Source organism: Scomber japonicus, chromosome 9 (genome assembly GCF_027409825.1).
Source record: "Scomber japonicus isolate fScoJap1 chromosome 9, fScoJap1.pri, whole genome shotgun sequence".
Classification (NCBI taxonomy): Eukaryota; Metazoa; Chordata; class Actinopteri; order Scombriformes; family Scombridae; genus Scomber; species Scomber japonicus.
The window spans coordinates 3,591,532-3,610,256 of record NC_070586.1 but is presented as its reverse complement, the minus strand read 5'-3'; the positions used below and the strand labels follow the sequence as shown (position 1 = coordinate 3,610,256).

The window sequence follows — 18,725 nt, the reverse complement described above, 5'->3', positions numbered from 1 at the left end:
TATTACATTTAATCTGGAGAATCACGGAGATCAGGAACCACATGAAGTGTCTCAAAGTGTAACCACCATTTAAAAAGCTGTTTTGTTAAACTTGTGAAACAGGAAGTGGTTTTACAGAGAAAGATCCTGATGATCACAACTGCTGCCTGACAAAGTTAGAAGCTCTTAACAATTACTCAGAAACTGATGTTTTTTAGACTTAGTCAGGTTTGCTCAGTTAATATGTCTCATGGTGTAACCCTAGAAAAACATTGATGATTCATAATAATTCATTAAAATTAATATTTACTGTAAGAATTACATTTCAGATATTGAGACCAAAGCCATGTGCTTACACAGGTGTTGAATTTGATTTCAAAATAAAATGTCAAAATAACTGCTGACATCATTTGAGTCCTTTCTGTTAGAGGACTTAGTTTATGATGCTAATTAAAGATGGATCATAAAAAACTACTTTTGAACATGTATAGTAGCTTTAAAATACCTAAAAACTAGAGCTGGGTAATATATTGATATTATATCGATATCGTGATATGAGACTAGATATCGTCTTAGATTTAGGACATCGTAATATCGTGATATGTCATCAGTGTTGAATTTACCAGACTGTTCTGTTATTTATCTTTTACCCACTTTGTCATTATATCCACATTACTGATGATTATTTATCAAACATTTCATCGTGTTAATAGCACCAAGAGTCATCTCTACATTATTGTTGTAATATCGATATCGAGGTATTTGGTCAAATATATCGTGATACTTGATTTTATCCATATCACCCAGCCCTACTAAAGAAACAATAATTAATTCAGAGAAATGTTACTCAAACATAACATCTGTAAAATATAATTATTTACATTTCTGCTTTTTAATTACAAATAGAAACAAAACTAAAACAATAACTCTAAATAAATAAAATAGATTTCCTCCATTAGATGCCATCTTCTAACAAGGAAAAGTCTTTTTACTCTGCTATGAAGTTATTTGTTAACTTATATCAATATATTAATATTTTTTATTCATTTTTATAACTTATCAGTGAAAGTGAAATATTATTGAACTGCTGTAAATGTTGCTGATGCTGTTCTAAGTATGAACCAAAACTTGTCTCTGTGAGGAAGAGTGAGATACATTTTTATTTCAAATTTAAATCAACATATTCTTGAAGTGGAATATTTTAGTTTAACTTCCACATTTGTTGAAACATTTACTAATAAAGACTACAGGATAGTGAGAGCTGAACTGTTCCATTATTTAGTTTCCTCCATCATGGAAGCAGTGAGTCAGTGTTGGGTCTGAAATGCACCAGACCTCCAGGAGGGAGAGAGGAATCCATCCTGGAGTCACTCAGCTTATAAAGGCTCCAAACAGGTGACAGCAATCCCATAATGATGTGGGAGGAGCCAGACCATCCAGGAAATCTGGAAAGAGGGAAGCAAAGTCAGAAAAATGGGAAGCAGAGGAAGACCAACACAGTTCCTGTTAAGGTCTAGGGCCGTCACAAGGGATCCTTTATGATCCACTGAACCTCTCTGTGTGTTTTACACTGTTGTGTCCAGCAGGTGGAGCTCTAACATCAACGAGTGAGGTGAAGTCTGTTTTCCAGCTTCTCTACTGCAGATAAGATGAAATACTTTAAGGTGGTTCAGGTTGGATTTAATATTAAATAATTATTATATAATATACCACATAACACCAGAGACTTCACTACAGTACTGTATAGATTTTATTATTGTGACTTAAATCAGTGATAATTAGTGTTTCAGCTGTAAGACTGAAGACACATAAAGAGACACATGTTAATGTCAGGTGTGAACAGAGCATAAGATTTAATGGGAATCTGTCTCTTTTCACACGTTCTGGTAAAATCATTACAATGTATATAGGTTATGTTTAAATTATACTAATATTGTATAGTGCACATTAGCATTGACATCACTGAACAGTTTATAGTTTACTCAGCAAATAGCAGCCTATATTATAATTATAGTATCATATGTAGTCTCATTATTATTATTATTATTATCATACTTTTTTTTCTTTTACATTTGTGTATGTGTTTAGTTATTGTACGCTACATTAACTAATCATTGCAATTTTTTATTTAACCTCTAAATGTTTAACAATGAAAATTAGTGAAATAACTGATACATTTTATTAAAAATGTGAATTATAAACAAATTGTGCCCTCTGAATAAAAGGGCTGGTTGTCTTTTTGCCTCTCAATGTACAAACTTTTTGGGATTTTGTTATTTCTTTAGACAGGAGTGTGAGCATGACGGATGGCAGTGATCCAAATGCATGACTCAGAGACAGACAGGTACATGGGAAGCAGGCAGGTCAAACCAGAAAAACCACCAGTCCTACAGGCAGACAAATAAAAGAGTCAGGCAGAATCCAAAGTCTGAAAAAGGCAAAACAGAATCAAAAATGTTGGTAAGTTAAGAATACACACTAGATGATCTGGGTTGATTGTGGAAGAGCTGCAGCAGAGAGTTCAGGTGTATGAGGTGAACTGGTGAGGTGGGTGTGGCTGAGAGGCAGAAGCGGAGCAGAGGAGGACTGGAAGGAACTTCCCACTGCAGCAGGAGAGATGCAGAGCAGATTGTCACATGATAAAAATCTTTTCTTCTCTAAGTTTTATCTTTCTCTCATTTTCTCTTTTGGTCTGGTTCTGATGGTGCAGCAACAATTTCACGGAGGAAACTGGGCATGACGTCAATGGCTGTTAACTAACCATCCACAGGTGAGTCTGTTCACATCATTTACTGTAGTCAGAAATAATCACAATAACTTTTATAACTGAGCTGCAAACTTTTCTCTTCACTCAACTGACGGACAGACGAGCAAGAAAATACTCAGTTTCACAAAGTCAAAGGATCGTTTCAGTCTCGTTTCTTCTGCAAAGTTTAAAGTTTCATTAGATTTTGTTATCGTTTGCATTAATGTAATTATTCCTCCATTTTAGATTTTAAAACCAGGAAGTAAAAAAACAAAAACCCTCTGATCAAAATGTCTTATTGACATTAAGATTAAACGTCGTTAAATGAAACGGAAGTCTTTCCCTGAGTTCAGCTTTATCAGAGCGAACATGTTTTTATATGAAACTCTTTATTTTAGAAATGCACACTTTGTCCTTATGTCCCTGTTAGGACTCTCATTAACATTGACTCTGTGTTTTTCATTTATTGAACATTTGACTGTAAAAATAAAACACATACTGTCTCTCAGCTGCAGTTTTTAGATTTTAAAGAGTGAACAAATGAAAACATGACAGTTTTGAATCAGTGGTTTAATCAGTGTGAGCAAAGCTTTCCCAAACTGTCTCTTGATGTTTTTATCTGATGTTGTTTCAGGAAAGTTGGTGACAGAGACTCTTTGTCTTCAGCAGGACTCCTCAAAGAGGACACAGAGCAGAAACACTGACACCAGTAAGTATCCACTGTTTGTGTCACCTTAACACTTTTTAATGAGCTCATTACTGCAGCTGCACTCTGTTTATTTCTTCTTCTCTCCTCCAGATCAACCAGTCTCATGTTTTACACCACATTATGGAGACGGCACCACCTGGTGAGTTCAGTCACATCTGATTATAACCTCATAATACTGCAGTACTTTTACTTTTAAAAACTGTAACTGCTGCTCACTAACAGCAGCTGGATCATCATCTGTAATGAAAATTTTAAAACCTGACCTGATTGAATCCAACTTTAGAGAGAGGAAGAGACATTTGTTAATAACCTTTGAAAATAAACAGGAACCTGATCTAAGTCTAAAGGTTTACACAACAACACAGTCTGAACCTGGAAATCCTGTTTAGCTATGAATATTTACACTACATTACTTATCAGTGTAAATGAATTTTAGATACATAAATGTTTAATGATTGATCTGATTCTTCTGTTTTGTTTTTTTCAGATGATGATTTAAAGTCTCAGAGGAGAAACAGCCCTACACTCATTCGTCCTGACTGTAAGTTGAACTGATGAGAATTCTTCAACAACATTTTATATTTCATCAATAAAGTTATTAATATTCAACTAGATGAATCATCAATTTAGCCAGAAACATAAAATATGACTGATATGATATGATTATTATTATGATCCCAAAAATTCTTCATCAGAGCTGTCACAGTGCAAATATTGCGCCCAAGGGCCGCCAAGGGTGCTGTAAGGGCCCATTTATGCTCAACGTACGTAAGAAAATGTATCCATCCTTTACAAACAATGTTACCGTCACTGCTCACATACTTCCATGCGTCCTTTACGTTGGCATGGATGTTAACCATTACATCCACCAGGGGGCAGTGCAGAGTCAAAAGTTTATGACAACAACAAACTCAAAAACAAACATGGCGACTGTGGAGGAGATATTGATAATGTTCCTCTTGCATTAAAGACAAAAACATATGTTTAAAGTTTCTAACCGACTCACAACACCTTTCCTCAAAAAATTCCGCCATTGTTATTTTTTCTTCGTGTCTCACTAGAGCTACGTATCGAGTAGCGACAGCAACACTGCCCCCCCATGGTTTCCGGTGGTGCTTCTCCGTTTGGTCCGTATCCGTAAGCTTTATGGAAACGTGTAGAAATACGGACGAAATGAACGCGGAGCACGAACGGAAGGCTCCGTCTGTATCCATATTTAACGTTGAGCATAAATGGGTCTCAATAAACTCACTGACCTCAGAGTCCCAGAGTCAAACATCATCATTCTCTGTTCCATCCAGTGGAAAAACAACAAAGTTAGTGAGTCCTTTATTCTTCAGATCTGTGCTCATACTGTGTGTCTCTGCCACAGCGCAATAAAAGCTGCTCATCTTTGTGCTTTTACTCATCGTGCTTCAACATCTGCTGCTGTTAGTTGGGTCAGTTTGGTCTGTAAATACTGAAACATCACAGCAACTAGTCTCTGAAATACTTCTGATCATCACACTGAAGCAGCACCCGACGGTGAACCCACCTGGTTTTAGTTTCTATTTTTCCATACAACATACAGCAGTAACGGATCATCAATAGTTTCATTAGCTGTTTATACTGTAGGACATTATAGTTGTTAAGTGTGGACGCTCACATCATTATCATTATAGTTGTAGCAATTTTGGATGTTTAAATGTATAAGCTCTTGTTATAAGGGGCACCACCTCCATGTTTGGGAGGAAATATTTATTTACCTAATTAATTGAGTTTAATAAATCAATACATTTTGATAAATCAGTCAAATTTCTGAATTTGTGGCTCTACGGTTCAATAGATCCCCTGTATCACTTCAAAGAATAGACATACACAATTGATTGAGTTTATGGATTTTATTAACTACACACTACTAATAAATGATGTATAAATAAATGTAATGATACAATACAATATGAATTCAACAGGTTACTCGATATAGCGACATGAATGAAAGATGATGGTGAATGATGAATTTTATTGAAGGATATGTTATTATGTGGAAATTAAGAAAACTTAAAACTTAAGTTTTACTTCTAAAGAAAATCTGAATTACTCGATCTGACATCAACCCTTGATTAAAGCAATATTTGGATCCTACTTTCATCGATGGAGGGTCTCGATGTCCGTCCTTCAGAACCACGCGTACGCACACCAAGTGGAAGATCTCAGAGAGCGTCGCAGGTCCAGGCGTGGTTAGGATGGACCGGGTTGGCTGGCCTTCCGCCAGACTGCTTGTCTCCGGTAGTTGTCTGCTGGCAGACTTTTTTCCTCTCAGTTATGATGAGTCGTAGGGTCGACAGACGTTTGTCTGCCTAAAAAGCTCTCGCAGGTTGATGAAAGATGGAGGGAAAGTCCAATTTGACTTATTCACTGTTTAATAACTTTCTGGACAGATCACACGTCGAAATCACCAAAAATGTCAAAAACAGGCTGAATGCAAAATGAAAAATACAAGATTTCAAAAACTGGCGCACAAACTAAGCTAAGGAATAACTAAAGATTACAAGAAAAAGAATAATAAGGTGATAAAAGGAAGAGTGTGTGAGGTGAAGGGATGAAACAAAGCTGAGCAAAACCGGTTTCAGATGGGTGCAGCTAGTTTTTGTCCCTGGGGAGGGCTTGTGTGTCAGCCAATCAGATTCATCACAGCTACTCTGAGGATCTAATTTCCAGCTTTCTATGACAAATCTTTTCATCATCATCATTCATTCAGTATTTAATCCTGATTATAAAATGCATACTATAATCTATTTACACAGAACACAGGATGTATTATTCTGGCATTGATATGACCTCAGCTTGATTCATCAAGCTGCCTTCATTAAAACCTGAAAAGGATTAATATGATCAACACATTGTTATTCTACTTATTCCATGATAGATAATTGATTATCACCAAAATGTAAGCATAACATCAGTGTAACACTTCCACACATTAAGTAAACATTTTCATACCAACATTTGTGTTTATGAAAGGAGAAAGTATAATCACAGTTCTTCAGATACACATTTATCTATGATCGCTGTAATAGCTGTTACAGTGGAGGTTTCTTTAGGTAATTGATACTGATATAAGTAATTGGTATTGTTTAAACCATACTATTGACTACTTTTATGTAGTTCTTGTCACTTTTGGTTGCTCCATGGAACGTCAATGGATCTTTGTTTGTCCAAGAGGGAGACCCTGTCTGTCTTTATATCAAACCTGGTCCAATTTACTCATCTCACGGTCAAAAGTCACTCTGACCAGATGATGTTCTGAGCCGTACTGATGCTGTGTCTACAAGTTAATCAAATCTGATGTATGAAAAACGATCTAGTTCTTGTTGTTCCTTTAGTTGGGGTAAAGTAATTTTCTTCTCAGATGAACTTCTTCTGAAAAATCCTCATAAATATAATAATTAGCTGCCTTCGGGCATCTTCTCTGTCTTTGAATCTTAATAGTTTCACCTCAGTTGATCTAGGCCGCCCCCCTGCATCATATTTCCATGTTCTGTGTGCTTATTAGTTTCTATAATTTCTGGATCAAATTATTAGTGATCAGAAAGGAGTTTCTTGGTTTCTAGTTTTCCATGTGGAACTCTATCAATTATAATACTTAATTGCAACTGGTTTTCCAAATAGTCAGATTTGGTGGTAAAATAATCAATGGAGGTTTTGAATTTGTTGAGATTATCAGATATGGATTTGAAAGCAGCCAGTTTAGTATTGTTGTCAGTGTCTGATTAACCTCTTAATCCCCAGGAATCTGTTTTTTGCTACTCCTTCAGTTAGGAGCGTGGTGTTTGACTTCTGTTTAGTTTAGCAAGAAATGTCTATGCTAGCTTACTAGACAAGCTTCTTCTGAACAGAAAAGCATGTCATGTGTCCGTGTTCTTGAGTGTCTTGTTAAAATGCCCTGTGATATGTTTATTTATAGAGAGACAGTCTTGCCCCTGTCTGCGGGGGCTCTACTGATGAACAGGTTAAGAAAACTTTATACTGTTTTTATATCTGACACCTTTTATGAGGCCATCAATTCTGGCAGTCTAGGTCTATAAGTTTTAAGCCTAGTAATAATGAATTGTAGTAATTTAGCCTAAAACGAACCATGCATGGACTAGTTTTCCACAACTTTATGTTTCTGATTTTTGCAACGTTATGCAGGTGAAATGTGTTTTATGTGGGAATTGAAGGACAAATACAACTCTTAGATTCCTTACAGTGGTGCTGGAGGCCAGAGTAATGCTATAAAGATTAATTAGATCATTGATGTGTTTCTAAGGCACAATAACTGACTTGAGTTCAGTAGCAGAGAATTGTAGCTCATCCAGGTCTTTATATATTAAAGGCATTATTAGAGTTTAGTTGATTTTGTAGAATATGTAATCTTGATGAAAATATCTTTCAGACCAGAAGACAACTGTAATCACTGAGTTTTTGAATGATCCATTTGTTAGTACCCCCAGCGGACCCATTAATTGATGTGAATAAAATAAAGATTTAATTTGTATATTTCTGTATCATTACAGTCAGAGATTATGTACCATCCAGGGAGCACAGAAGCAGTGTTGGACATCAGCCTCCTCTGAGTGAGTCTGACTGAACAGAATTGTTTTAGTATTTATCAAAATTGAATTAAGTGTTTCATGGGGGGTCAGGCAAATTATCTAAGAAACCAAATACCATATTTAAAAGACTGATAGAAAATATTACTAAAATAATAAGATTTAAATCACTTTTCATTTCAGTGTCTGAGCTGAGGGTTGTTCTGCTGGGGAACAGCTGGTCTGAGAGGAGTTCAGTGGGGAACTTCATACTGGGAGAAACTGTGTTCAACACTGAGGAAGAATTAGATCAGTGTTTTAGAGTCAATGAACGGATTCAGGAGAAAGAAATAGCTCTCATCAACACCCCAGATCTGCTGCATCCAAACATCTCTGAAGACAAACTGAGAGAACATGTAGAAACCTGTGTGAGACTCTCTGATCCTGGACCTCATGTGTTCCTGCTGGTTCTACAGCCCAAAGACTTCACTGAGGAACACAAGAAGAGATTACAATCAATCCTTGAACTCTTCAGTGATCAATCATTTGATCATTCAGTGATTCTGATATCAACACAAAGAGAAGAGAGTTCAGGTTTGATGGAGAAATATGAGGAACATCCACAGTTCAGAGACATGATCAGAAAATGTAGATCCAAGTTATTTTGGCAGAAGAACCTTGAACGTCCAGAGCTGTTAGGGATCATGGACCTAATTGTGAATGAAAACAATGGAAATCATGTGAGCTGTGAAGTATTTAAGTTAGCCGCATCTGTTTTACCAAGTGAACATGGAAGCCTGAAACAAGGCGAAACAATCAGGATCAACTTTGGTCCTATGAGAGCTGCTGGTGAGTTCCAGATCGTTTTACTGTGATGAATACAAATGATCTGTGATGAAGTTTGAACAATAAGTTAAGCCTTATTTTGGTTTATGTTTATTTTTTTACAGGGTCAAAATCTCTCTGGGATCCAGCAAGAAACACCTTTAACTGTGAGTGAACTTACTAATTATTATCATGTGTATTAGACATCTATAAGATGAAGTTGATTCTCTGTGATTGATTTTTTTGTCTTTTCACAGGGTTGAGGCCTCAGGCATCAAACACTCCATCACCACCTGAACGTATCAACCAGTGTAAGTTAATTACATTCAACCCTAATACTGTGTTATTATTATAATGTTTTATTGGAAATTTGATCGACTGCATCCATCTGATTAAATCTCAAATTCTCCTTGTTAGTGTAACAGCTGAGCTTTGTCCTCCAGCTGGAGATGTTCCTAAAATAAACTGTCCATCTGTTTACTGACTTGTTATTTAGGACACATGTGTACCACTAGCTTAAAACAGCAGAGGTTAAATAAAATCCCTAATCAATATTTTCTGAGTGAGAGATCAGTTCAGCTACCTCTACTCAACCTGTCAGTTCAGCCTGTAGCCTCCAGCTGCATCACTCTGCCTCCTTGATCTACAACAACTGTTTTGTGTCTGTGTAGTCTCCACATGATGAACTACACATATAGATATCAGTGCACACTTTCACACAGTTTCTCCTTGAAGACATTGAGAGTGTTGTATTCAGTTTTTCACACAAAAGGTGACAAAGTTGTTTGTAAACTGGAAAAAAGAGATTTAGAGATATCCTAGTTTATATATCACACTAGATATATCACACCTCCTGACTGTTTGCTTGCAGTGCTAAATAATACAAGGCACTTCCTGCTGCTTTTATAACTTAAAAAATATAATAACCATTATCAATAATACATTTCACATTTAGTCTAGTTATTACTTTGAATGTGAGATCAAACAAAATACTTGATGGTATTGGACATTTCCTTTTTTAAACATGACTCTTCTCAAATATCTTTCAGGAATTAAAGCTAAATATTAGTTTGTCTGGAAGCTGATATATATTAAATATTTTACAGATAATATTCTGTTAAACTGAGATGAGAATTATGACATCAGTGTCTGTTTGGTAGAGATAAAACTCATGCAGCTCATTTTAAGCCTCAGTGTCTCTTTATCACCAGCTTAGCACATAACACTGTACTACAGAATAGAAAGTACTGATTTCACTCTTCATTCTCTTCACTTAGTGTTAAATTGAATTAAATTAAATGCATCAATAAGCACACATGGACATACAGTATACATATATACACCCCTCTATAATTGATGACAAAGAAATACTACATTCACTAAATAATACAGTGATATTTGTGGGTTTTACCACCACAGTGAAGGCTGTAAGACTCCATCTTTAATTCCACCAAAATGCTTTAGTGATCAGAAATTTGAGGTGCTGTGTTATTTCCTAGTGTAGCTACAGAGTTTATAGTTAAAGTCAGTTTCAAGTGTCATTTCACCCGAATATTTCAACTGTGAAAACTGACTATATGATTATTAACAGAAACTGCACGGCTCTCATCTGGAGGTAAAAAGGAGCAGAGTGAGGTAACACAGGAGATGCCAACAAAAAGCAAAGACTGTTCCTACCAGCTCAGTTTCTCCTTTAGAAGATTGAAGCTGAACTCATTCACACTGACAGTGAAAGTACAGATGTTTGAGTTAATCATGTTTTACAGTCGCTTCCTCTGAATGATGAAGGTTTATTATGTGAATGTGGAAATTATTCAACTTAAAACTGTAAAATAATTATGATGCAGTTTTTGTGAAAAAAAAACCATGACCTTCACAGACTGTGAAATGCAGAGTTAAGTTGCTCATTAAAACAACAGGAATTTCTTTCTTTCTTTCTTTCGTTCTTTCGTTCTTTCGTTCTTTCTTCATTTAATGCAAATCTAAATGAAACTAATTTAAATTGAAAATCAAAAATGACCCACCCAACCCTGGCTTACTGCATTCACTGAAATATTGCATTAGATATAATGTAGCAGCGTATTAAATTAATGCAGTGCAGCAAAAGCATAGAGAGACAAGCACACATAAACATTTGATAAAATATCAAAGGCAGTGACTTTATATCAAGTATGTAACTGTATATTATATACGAACATTTGTAAGTTGCATTATATGTATATATGTATCCATACATGAAAACATTTGCATGCATAAATAAGCACATGCCAACATAAAGAAATACATTACAGTGATATTTGTAGGTTTTATCACCACAGTGATGATGACTTGTTTACTTCCTCCTTTAACTTTAACGCAGATTGAAGAAGGACAAACTGCATGTGTCTCTGGAGATGTTAAGGGACTGTCTCACTGATTATCAGAGAGCCGTACGTGAAGCAAAATCTCAGTACCTCTCTAATATTATTTCTAGCAGCAGTCATTGTCCCAAGGTGTTATTCGATACAATTAACGCTGTTGTTAACCCATGCATTTCTGCTGTGACTGATGTATCAATAGCCACTTGTGAGAATTTCTTTCTTCATTATTTTATTGACAAAGTGGATTCTGTCAGAAAAGACACCAGTGAGAGAGTTATTTTGAGTTCAAATAAGCCTGTTGCCCCAGCTCATTTTGCTGTGTTAGATCAGTTTGAGCTGGTTTCTCTCTCTTCTCTCTGTGATGTAATGAAATCTCTGAAACGTACTAATTGCCCATTGGATATCGTCCCTGCCAAACTGTTGAAAATGGTTTTTAATACTGTGGGGCCCAGTCTCCTGGTTTTTATTAACTCCTGCCTTAGATTAGGAACGGTCCCAGCTGCCTTTAAACATGCTGTGGTCAGGCCCCTTCTTAAAAAGCCTAATTTTGACCCCTCAGTGTTATCAAATTTTAGACCTGTTTCCAATCTGCCCTTTCTTTCTAAGGCTTTAGAAAAAGTTGTTTTTATACAATTACAGTCCTTTCTTGAGGATAACTCTGTTCTTGAGAAGTTCCAATCTGGGTTTAGGTCTCGTCACAGCACCGAGTCTGCACTGTTAAAGGTGCACAACGATATTGCTCTGTCCGTGGATGCCAAGTGCCCTATTGTCTTAGTGCTGCTTGATCTCACAGCAGCTTTCGACACGGTGGACCATGCAGTCCTCCTGTCACGTCTCAGCAATTATGTTGGCATTCACAGCACTGCATTGAAGTGGTTTGCGTCTTACTTGTCCAATAGAACCTTCTCCGTTATGGTTGGTAACCTGTCCTCTTCCAGTGCTCCTCTCTCCTGTGGAGTCCCACAAGGATCTATTCTTGGCCCTATCCTCTTCTCATTGTACATGCTACCACTTTGGTCAATTATAGCCAGGCACAACCTTTATTTCCACTGTTATGCAGACGATTTACAAATCTATCTGCCAGTGAAGCCAAAATGTAACGGTGCACAATGTTCTTTGCTTGACTGTATTGCTGATATTAAGCAGTGGTGGATAAAACTGAATGCATTGTGTTTGGGGATACTGTGATGGCTGGCTTTGGCACTCTGTCTTCAAAGTTCAGTTCAACTGTCAGAAATCTGGGAGTGACCTTCAACAGTCATCTGAGGTTTGACAAACAAATTAACAATGTTGTCAGTACTAGCTTTTTCCAGTTGCGTCTCCTGGCCAAAGTTAAAATGTTTTTAAGCCGTACTGACCTTGAGAAAGCCATCCATGCTCTAATAAGTTCAAGGTTAGACTACTGCAATGCACTTTATGTCGGCGTCTCCCAGTCTTCCCTCAGTCGCCTTCAACTTGTGCAAAATGCTGCTGCCCGACTTTTAACCAATACTAACAGACGTGTGCACATCACTCCTGTTCTTAACTCCCTCCATTGGCTTCCTGTCCTTTATAGAATTGATTTTAAACTTTTAATGTTTGTTTTTAAAGCTCTTAACGGCCTCGTCCCACCGTATTTATCTGAGCTTTTAACTGTTCGTAATCCTGGTAGAGCTCTGAGGTCAAAGTACAAGCATTGGGGTGACCGAGCCTTTTCTGTTGCTGCCCCCAGGCTCTGGAATAAGCTCCCCGCCGAAATGCGTACTATTCCTGACCTGGGCCTCTTCAAGTCCAGGCTAAAAACCTACTTTTTTAGGATGGCTTTTAACACCCAGTAGTATGACACTTTTATCTTATTTTATTTTATTTTATCTTATTCGTTTTGTTTTATTTTATTGCTTTCACTGTTATTTTATTGTTTTTAATTGTTTTTATTTATTCCTCTTTTTATTTATTACCTGCTGTAAAGCACTTTGGTACACAGAAAGGACTGTTGTAAAGGGCTGTATAAATAAACTACATTTACATTGCAAACTACATTTACATTTACATTTAACTTAACAGAGACTGAATATAGGTTGACTGTTGTCACAAACTCTGAACTGTGATTATGTTATCCTCACTACAGTGTAGGAACTGCAGCTATACAACTAGCTAAACTCTTCCTCGCAGATAGTGACTTGAGTGGTAGTGAGCTTTAGTTGCTGTTTACTGAGGCTCTTTTACATCATGTTACACGGACAAAGTGAAAACTGTAACAAGACAAGATACAAAAATCACTATTTTACTCTGCAACATGTTTTCCTCAATTTAAATAGATATACATGAAACATTTTTAATACATACAAATCAAATGCCTTTTCATGTAAATGATATTTTTTAACATTAATTTATGCATCCAACTATGAAATTATTTACTTATGACATTGCCTCTGTGGCGTTTTCAGTGTGGATTACACATGATGAACACAGAAACACAGGTGTGCAGATTCAGCTGGCTCCCTCAAACTAACGTGAAGTGAACTGTGAACCCGTAACTTCCTTAGCAAGATAAACACCTTTAAAAATAAAAATCTTTCAAAATCAAAGCACATTCAAATGTATGCCTTAAAGGCAACACAGTGATCATGTGTTTTTCTCCTTGTTGTTTCACAGTCTCTGCACTGAGGATTGTGCTGGTGGGGAAAAGTGAAGACAAAAAGACCAAACTTGGTAACTTCATTATTGGGGAAGAAGAATTTCATAGCCAAAGAAACAAAAAGACCAAACTTGGTAACTTCATTACTGGGAAAGAAGAATTTCATCACCATAAAAATCCCTCCTGTGTGGCCGCCCGTGGAGAGTGGAGAGGAAAACCATTGACTGTAGTAAAAACTTCAGATATCTTCAGTCAGTCTGAGCAGACAGCGAGAGAAGTGAGGAAGTGCATCAATCTGTGCCTCCCTGGACCAAATGTTCTGCTGCTGTTAGTGAAACCTTCTGAGTTTAGTGAAAATGACAAAGAAAGACTGAAGTTCATTCTGAGTTTGTTTGATGAAGATGCTTTTAAACACTCCATGGTCATCATCACACACAAGGAGAAGGAAACTTTCACTGTGAATCAGCTGATTAAAGACTGTGGAGGAAGATACTACAACATGTTTGAAGATGACCACAAACAGTTAATGGAGAAGATTGAGAACATTGTTCAACAAAACAGAGGAACCTTCCTCACCTTCACTGAAGAGACCAGAAGACCAAAGTCTTTAAACCTGGTTCTGTGTGGGAGGAGAGGAGCAGGGAAGACTTCAGCAGCCAAGGCCATTTTAGGTCAGACTGAGCTTCATTCAGTCTCCAGCTCATCAGAGTGTGTTAAACATCAGGGAGAGGTGTGTGGACGTCGGGTTTCTCTGGTGGAGCTGCCTGCCTTGTATGGAAAAACTCAGGCGGCAGCGATGGAGGAATCATTCAGGTGTATCTCCCTCTGTGATCCTGAGGGTGTTCATGCCTTCATCCTGGTCCTACCTGTGGGTCCCCTCACTGATGATGACAAGGGAGAGTTAAAGATCATCCAGAACATGTTCAGCTCTCAAGTCAATGACTTCACCATGATTCTGTTCACTGCAGACTCAGATCCTACACATCCAGCTGTTGTTAACTTCATAAGAAATAACAGAGAGATCCAGGGGCTCTGTCAGAGCTGTGGAGGAAGATATGTTGTTCTCAACATCAAGAAAAAGCAGCAGATCTCTGAGATGTTGGATACTGTGGAGAAGATGAGACAGTCTGAAAATAAACCATGTTGCTATACAACAGAGACCTTTGCTCATGCCCAGATGGACAAAGTCATACAACAACAAGCTGAACTTGAGAAGCTGAAAAACAAGAACATGATCACTTGTAAGTAATTTAAATTTCAATAAATGTAATCTTTTCTCTGTCATGTCTTGTATTACAGTATTGTTTTGATGTTACAGGTGATGATGAGAAACAGAACTCAGAGTGTCTCAGGATTGTTCTGCTAGGGAAGACTGGCAGTGGAAAGAGCTCTACAGGAAACACCATTCTGGGAAGAGAAGAGTTTACAGCCAAATCAAGTCAAACATCAGTCACCAAACAGTGTCAGAAAGCAGAGAGTGAAGTGGACGGTCGTCGTGTCGTCGTGGTCGACACTCCTGGTCTGTTTGACTCCACTTTGTCCCATGAAGAGGTTAATGAGGAGATGGTGAAATGCATCAGTCTTCTGGCTCCAGGACCACATGTGTTCCTGTTGGTGTTACATATTGGCAGATTCACACCAGAAGAGAAGGAGACATTGAAACTCATCAAGGAAGCCTTTGGAAAGGATTCAGAGAAGTTTACCATCATTCTTTTAACTGGTGGAGACAAACTAAAGCGTGAGAAGCGGTCCATTGAAGAATACATTAAAGATGAATGTGATGATTCCTTTAAGAAGCTGATTGCTGACTGTGGAGGAAGATGCCATGTGTTTAATAACTATGATGAACAAAACCGCACACAAGTCAGTGAACTGATAAACAAGATTGATTCCATGGTGAAGAGAAATGGCGGCAGCTGCTTCACCAATGAGATGCTGCAAGAGGCCGAGACAGCGATAAAGAAGGAAATGGAGAAGATCCTGAAGGAGAAGGAAGAAGAGATGAAGAGAGAGAGAGAGGAACTTAAAAGAAAACATGAGGAAGAAATGGAGGCAACGAAAAGACAAATAGAAAAACAGAGAGCAGAGATTGAACAGGAGAGAGAACTGAGAGAGAAACAACTTCAGGAAAAGGAGGAAAAGATTCATAAAGAACGAGAAGAGAGAAAGAAAGAACAGGAAAAGAGAGAAGAAGAAGACAAGAAGAAGAAAGAACAGGAAGAAATTCAGCGACAGCAGTGGAAACAGAAACTTGCAGCTTTGGAGAAAAAGATAAAATCAGAATCAGAAGAAAAAGAAAACATTGATAAAAAGCTGATGGAGAACAGAGAAGAGATGAGAAAAGAACGAGAGGACTGGGAGAAGAAACAAAAAGAAATGTGTGAGAAACGAAAGCAAGAAGATGAAGAGAGACGACAGGAGGAACAGAGAAGAATAAAAAAACTCCAAGAAGATTATGAGCTGGAAATGAAGGAAAAGATTCAGAAAGAGCAAAAAGAGAGAAAGAAAGAACAGGAAGAGAGAGAAGAAGAAGACAAGAAGAGGAGAGAACAGGAAGAAATTCAGCAACAGAAGTGGGAACAGAAACTTGCAGCTTTGGAGAGAAAGATAAAATCAGAATCAGCAGAAAAAGAAAACATTGATAAAAAGCTGATGGAGAACAGAGAAGAGATGAGAAAAGAACGAGAGGACTGGGAGAAGAAATAAAAAGAAATGTGGGAGAAACGATATCAAGAAGCTGAACAGAGACGACAGGAGGAACAGAAAAGAATGAAAAAGCTCCAAGAAGAATATGAACAGGAGAAGGAGGAAAAGATTCAGAAAGAGCGAGAACAGAGAAAGAAAGAACAGGAAGAGAGAGAAGAAGAAGACAAGAAGAGGAGAGAACAGGAAGAAATTCAGCAACAAGAACGGGAACAGAAACTTGCAGCTTTGGAGAGAAAGATAAAAACAGAATCAGAGGAAAAAGAAAACACTGATAAAAAGCTGATGGAGAACAGAGAAGAGATGAGAAAAGAACGAGAGGACTGGGAGAAGAAACAAAAAGAAATGTCTGAGAAAAGAAAGCAAGAAGATGAACAGAGACGAGAGGAGGAACAGAGAAGAATGAAAAGGCTCCAAGAAGAATATGAGCAGGAAAGGAAAGAATATGAAAAGAAAAGAAAAGAAGAAGATCAAATCAGAAGAGAAAAAGAGGAGAAAGAGAGAAAAGAATTAGAAGAAAAATATAATAAAGAGCTGGAGAATGTAAAGAAAACAAACGAAGCTGAAGCCAGAAAGAAAGCTGAAGAGTTCAATGAATTCAAAGAGAAACAGATGAAAGAATTTGAAGCTCAGAAGAAAGAGTATGAGGAACAACTGAAAGACAAAGAGAAATAGTATGATCTGTTAAAGGCACTAAAAGCCAACAATGAAAAAGAGAAGAGGGTAAAATATCAAAGAGAAATCAGTGACTTAGTGAAAAGTGTGACAAAAAAGAAAGGGAATCTGAAAAGAATCCACACCTTACTGGACACACAGGAAAAGGAAATGGAAAAGGTGAAAAATGAAGATGAAAAAGAAAATTTGCAGAAAAAACACGAAGAGCAAATAAGTGAATTGATACAAACACTTATGGATGAAACTGATGATTCCTGGTGCAGTATATCATAGCTGAGATGCCTGAAATAAAAAATAGAAAAATAAAACAATTGCCAGATTAAACTAACATCAAAGGAGATTATTACACTTTTTTGGAGTTTAAAAGATTCAAATCTAAGAAGATGTCATTTTTAATCTAATCCTCATATACCCACGTGTGTGTTGAAAACATCTCAGTCGCTGCAAGAGTGGAAATCCTCTCACTATTCTCAACTAGCCTACATATTTCACATTTTCTCCTTATATACACTAACACACATCAATGGTTAGTCAGTATCATTCAGTAATTTTGGTCCTGTTGATATATTTGAACTTTGTTTTTGTGGCCAAATGAAGTGTATTTAAAAGATGAACTAAATCCTGAAGATGATGATTTTAGTCTGCGATACATCAAACTTTTAATATCTAAACAGCTCTTTAAAATATTCTTTTTTTAAGTATATTTTTTTGGGCTTTTTTGCCTTTAATGTACAGGACAGTGGAGATAGACAGGAAACAGGCAGAGAGAGGGGGGAATGACACGCAGGATAAGACCGCTCGGCTCGGGAGTCGAACCGGGGTCACCTGCAACGAGGACTATAGCCTCAACACATGGGGCGGGTGCGCTATGCTCAACCCCTCTTTAAAATATTCTATTTAAAACTGCTGTAGGTCTGAATAGCTGATAACTGCTGAATCTGCAATATTCAGGATCTTTGTTTCTTTTTTCTGTAAAGTTTTGTAAAGATCAGAATCAAATATTGAAACCAAATATGTTTTGAGTATTGTTTATTTTGTTGTTGTTTTTGTTTTAAATAAGAGGGTAGGTGTTATAAACTGCAGTTTCCATCTTTACTAAATATACATGTTGTGTTATATTGTTTTCTTCTGTACTGTTTATTACCAATGATTGCATTATTGTGTTTTATTCTCTTTATTGTTGTGTAATTACTTATAAGTTCTGCTTGGTGATTTGTTTTCTTTTGAATATGAAGAACATGATGTTTGTAATATCAGTGAAATCAAAAATATCACAGCAAATATTAAACAAGTATAAATATCATTTAAACTGATCGTCAGATATATTAAAATGATGAAAAATATCATTATACACAATGAACACTTTGCTTTTTGTTGGATGTCAATTAAAAAACTGATTCTGAACAAAACATAAAACATAATTCATATTAATCCCAGATCATCTTTTCTGTATTTGATCTTTGGTGTGTTTGTTAATTGTTGCAGAAAGATAAATAAAGAGTTTTCTCTGTAGTTCAGTGTGGACTGATGTTTAATGCTGAAGTCAAACAGACTCTTC

General features: G+C 36.9%; 1 pseudogene; it reads left to right on the top strand.

Annotated features, from left to right (window-relative positions):
• The first annotated feature begins 2,304 nt into the window (after positions 1 to 2,304).
• Positions 2,305 to 17,461, top strand: LOC128364296 (GTPase IMAP family member 8-like; annotated as a pseudogene).
• The last annotated feature ends 1,264 nt before the right edge of the window (positions 17,462 to 18,725 follow it).